Source organism: Gymnoscopelus braueri (assembly GCF_963280865.1).
Source record: "Gymnoscopelus braueri genome assembly, chromosome: 7".
In the NCBI taxonomy this organism is placed as follows: Eukaryota; Metazoa; Chordata; class Actinopteri; order Myctophiformes; family Myctophidae; genus Gymnoscopelus; species Gymnoscopelus braueri.
In genome coordinates this window covers 37610189-37615821 of record NC_137608.1, presented here as the reverse complement: position 1 = coordinate 37615821, position 5633 = coordinate 37610189, and positions in this window count along the sequence as shown.

The window sequence follows — 5633 nt, the reverse complement described above, 5'->3', positions numbered from 1 at the left end:
GGCGACGCCACCATTGTGGACACGACAGGATGACACCGCCTAGCTGGACGGGTTCATTTCTTCCATGTGTGATATGCAAGCTTTGGGAAATCAGCTGTCGTGTGGGCGTGTGCGTGGGAACTGAAGCTTCCCAATTGCAAGTCACATTATCCATCAGAGGAATTGTGCCTCCTCATCCAAATGAATGAAGTAAAGATGGTTTTCGGTTACAATTAAAAGTTATTTCAGTCCGTTCAACTCATGAATCGAATAAAAAAAAAATCTATTAAAGGATCTACACCATGAATTTAAAAAAAATATTTGATATTTAATATCATATGGTGTATGTCCCTCAAACCTTTTTCAAAAGGTTTGAGCCTAAATCATCACTCAGATATACTCATCCCAAGTCAATTGTCTCTGGCTTATACAGCACTTTCAGCTGCAATACCAAAACGTCCTCTTGGGCAGGGGGGGGCTACTGAGCAATTCTGTCTGGCCAGCATCAATGCAATGGCAATGCAAGTGATGTCACTTGCATTGCCATTCTGAAATGGCCTGTTCAGACACGCCCATTCTGAAAATCTCTGAAATGAGAATGAATGACTGAATGTTAAAAAAAAATATTTTTTGGGGTACAAGAGACACTGGGGAGCCCAAAAAAAATGAAAATGAATGAAATTCATGGTGTAGACCCTTTAAGTTATCTATTCAGTTTGGCAATGAATGGATCTGCTTTTAAGTATTCTGAGGGAGCACACTACATCTCCCCTACAAAATATGGGCCTTCCAAATCCCCTCATAGTACATCAAAACTGATCCAAAACAACAGGTGGTAGCTGGAGAGGTGGTGGAGAGTGAGCAGCATTCTGAAAGCTGAGTTTCCACTGGGATAAGTACTACATATTGCCAGGTTGCCGACATAGGCAGGGAAGAGTCATTCACACACATCACCCACGTTAACCTTAACGGTTAGTACCGTCATGTGACTGTCCCATGACATATTGTACTGGTACAGTAGCCTACTGACATGGATGGATTAAAATGACCTCGAGCCCTGGACACAGATGTGCCCATTTTGCCCGTGCATTAATCCGTCATTGCCTATTTTGTACTCGTGCGAGATGTGTCTACATAAGCTTTTGAGACTAGCCATTTGTGGATGATAAAATATGTACATGGCGCTACCACAAACAATAAATATCCATCTGCAGATTGGCAGACCGGCTAATTTAACTTTAAGCAAGCTTTCTCTCTCTCCCCCATGTTCTCTCCAAGAGCTTTTTCCAGTGAATCTCTTACACCAACATAGGTTTTTATGAAGCATTTTTTCAGTTTGTTCATACTGTAGAACTAACGTCTCTTATGTAACCATCGTCATGATGGTACATGTAAAGGGACGCTTTGCATTCACACTCATGTCAGGATAACAATGCATTTTGACTAGGTAGGTGACATGAATGACTGTATGAAATATACCAACATTCAAAATCGGCGCACGTTCCCAAAGGACAGCTAAATTAGAAATACCATTAAATTGAAGGCATTTCAAGCGATTGGGAATGGGGATTAAGAAACAGCTGCAGCAGCACAGACAGCAAGCAAAGCAGCAGCAAACACAGCAAGTAAGGAATGAGCAATGCCAACGCTGTGAAATGTTAAGTGTGACTGGCTGACAATAGAAGCGGGGAGCTGAGACCGATCAATGGTCGGCCACCAGCCACTGCAAATACTTTATTTAGTCAGCTTTATTACTAATCCTAACCCCTATTTAAGTGCACCAAATCGCTGTATGGCAGCAATTAAAAATCCTCCTAAACATCCTGTTTTGGGGCAACGTCTGTGTCATTGCCCTGGACATACAGGGGAATTCGATAAAGTGTGGCATCACGTGTGATGGCTAAACTCTACTCGAGAGGGGTGTCTGGAAAGCTGCTCACATGGCTCCAAAGCGACCTATCAAACAGATCCATCTTAGTTGTCCTTTCAGGCCAGGCCTCAGAACCCTGCGCCATCAATGCATCAGTACCACAAGGCTCTATCCTTGTCCCCTCCTTTTCTCCATATTCATCGATGACCTGGTTGAAGTGTGCAAAAGCGAACTGTACATGTACACCGACGACTCAACCCTCTATGCACGCTTTAGACCTCCAGCAGATAGGGCTTAAGCAGATGCTAGCCTGAACTGGGATCACCAATAAATAACCATCTGGGGGCAACTGATGGAAGACCACCTTTGAACCATCGAAGTGCAAGTTCATGACGATCCCAAGAAAGAGGATTCCATCACAGCTGGACCTGCACTTTGATGGTCACCGGCTAACCACAAATGAGCTTGACATCCTGGGTGTGTTGAAACACCTGACCAAAATCTCCATCCGGGCAGGTCAGAAACTGGCAGCACTGAGTAAACAGTAAGTAACCAGTAACCAGTAAACCCACCACCAAGAGCCGAGCAACTGTCTACAAGCTGCAGGTCTGCAGTGTCATGGAGTACGTCTCACTCAGCTGGATGAGTGCTCCTCTTACACATCTTGGTCTACCTGACAACATCCAAAAGGCGGCCCTCAATATAATTGGAGTTGACCAGGACACTGCCAGTACAAAACTCCCCATCCCTAGGCTTATCCATAGAAGACAGGTTACTACTGCTACAGTTCTGTAGCACTGGTCATTAACTATAAATGTTTTACCTTGTTGGTTTGCTCATTTAAAGGAGCTACACCAAGAATTTAAAAAATAATAATATTTAATATCATATTGTTTATGTCCCTGAAACGTTTTTCAAAAGGTTTGAGCCTAAATCAAGCCTCAGATATACTCATTCCAACTAACTTCTCTCTGGCTTATAAAGCACTTTCACCTGTGATAGAGTCATTTAATCTCTTATCTTATCTTAATTATCATAATGTGTCTAGGGTCCTTAACCTGGTTAAACTGTCCTATTAATTATGGTCTCATAATGGGCCTGTAATACTCTGTCATGGTAAAAGTACTCTGTACTCTCAGTCCCTCTGTCTGCAAGCCAAGGTCGAACTCAAGCAGGCCTTTTCTGTGGCAATCTTGTTTTGGGAACACGGTATCTGGGTGTTCTCTTCTCTTCTACAGCTGTCTCCCTTAGTGTCACCAAATCTTCACTGACCAGTGACAGGTCAGAGATGTCAAACGTGTTTGACCCAGACATGGGGACGCTGTTGTCCAGAGATAAACTGTCACACAATCATCATCTACCATCATCTACGACGACGGAACCTAATCGCTCTCCACCAATGGCAGGATTACACCTCCGACGGCTGGACGATTGATCTGTCATCCTATGACTCTCATCCAATCCGAGAAGTCCACCTTCACCCGGAACCTCATCGATGTCACATCCTATGATGTCATATGTTTATGTTACTGGACAGTGTTAAAAGCTCGTGCTTGCTCTGTTACACTACGGAGAGACGCGACCGATGATGCGGAACCACACCTGTGATATACTGTAAACCTTCTATTGTCTCTCTGATCTGAATACAATCAATTGTTTCATTATACCCAATGGCTGCCTGTCTGAGTTTGGTTTTTTCCTTATTGTCTCCGTGCTACAAGTATCTGTACTTTGTGTGGGTCATGAGGTGAAATTCTACTCCAACAACCTGCAATACCACATTGTCCTGTTTGGCACGGGGCGCTATTGAGCCAGTTTGTATGCATGTTATCTCCTGGTTCTGCGTGGAAAAAGTAAAAAAAAAAAAAGTAGGGGAGACCAAAAACACACAAAAAAGAAGAAAGTCAAAATTCATGGTGTAGTCCCTTTAAAATATATAGATAATGTATATTTGAAAGTAATATTTATTCAAGGAAGATCTAGATTTGGGACACCACTGGGCGTCAAAGCTGAAAATCAGATTAAAATGTATTTTATCTTTTGAAATACTTTATGGCAGTCGAATATTTGTCTGTGGAGTCCTTTAAGATGCAGATGAAGTGCTTTCATTCAATGCAAAATAATAATTTTATTGTAAAATGCGTTAATACTAGAGGGTGCTAACAGTAGCCTGAGAGAGCTTAACTTTTCCTCCTCTCTAAATGTAGTGAAGGTCATGGGATAACAGCTTCTCCGTCAACACACCTTCAATGCGTACGTGCAGACTGGAGCACCCCAAGAGGGAGGCCAAGCACACGCTTGCATTTATGCTTGGCTGAGGCAGACACGATGACAAACATAATGCAAATGACCAGTCAAGGTAAAATGAGATGCGACAGTGTTCCTACTGCAGGTCTCATGCAAAGGTCTCCAAAATAACACCGGAATCTGGCAGCCAAAGGAGTCCAGGTTGAAATAACATAATTGTACAGTCTATATAGAAGGATATATATATATATATATCGTGTGTGTATATCTACGATACACACACACACACACACACACACACACACACACACACACACACACACACACACACACACACACACACACACACACACACACACACACACACACACACACACACACACACACACACACACACACACACACACACACACACACACACACCCCCCCCCCCCCCCCCAAATGATTCCTTGTGATCAAACTGCAAATGTAATATAATTTCTGTCTCAAGGCAAGTATTACTTTTGATTCCATTTTGGCTTTCATTATATTTCTATTATTTTCCTTGAAGCTAGGGAAAGTTGAGCATTAACTGAAAGTGCTTTTGAGACCTTGAATTCTTTCATGGCTTTGTCCTAAAGTATATAAATCAATATCAGACCAGACTTAAAAGTTAGGCCTTAAAGGACCACTTCACCCATTTTCAGCATATCTTCACATAATTGGTCCTCACTAATCATTATTATTATTATAAAATGGCACCATTTCTGTCTATGTAGTCTGTCTTAGAGGAGGGCTATGAACAGTTCAGAAACCTGCCTACCAGTGACATCACCGGTAGGCAGGTTTGGTAATCTTAAAGGGCAAGACCACTTTGGTAGAGGTTTGGGTTGTGTAGTTACCTTGCCATGATGTAACTCCAAAGGTGGACAAGAAATGAAAAATAATTGCTCCATTAATTAGAAATTGATAATTAAAAATATGCTCCCCATTGACTTACATCGTACACTAAAACAGCCCTCAAAGTCACTCTTTTAGCCCATAAACGAACACAAACTAAGCTGATTCAGACAACATAGAACAACACCAAATCCAGTACTGTTTGTTTTTTTAATAAAAATGTTAACTTCCTGATGATTTTACTATTTGAAGATCCGGATCCGGATCCGCCGATCCAGTCCAGGTTTTCTTTCTAATAAAAATAGCTAAATCAACAGTAAGTTAACACCTTTACCGCCGGGCCCGTAGTTCTACGGGCCGTTAAATCCAACGGTTAAGCGCCGAGCCCGTAGTCCTACGGGCTGCGGTCTTTTCGCGCATGCGCGGTCCGGGTGCACTTTCGGATTTTTTTTGATCCACTTCCGTTTCCGGTTTGATGACAGGAAATAGAATTATTTGGGATCCGGTTTCGACGATCACGCCCGCTCCCATTCTACAGACGAAACTGAAACTCAATTCTCTTCCTGTAGTTTTTTCTCCTCGCATTTCACTGTTTAACGTAATCCGCTCTAACTACAGTCATGGAAGTCCGTTTGACATGCGGTCTTCACTGGGAGAT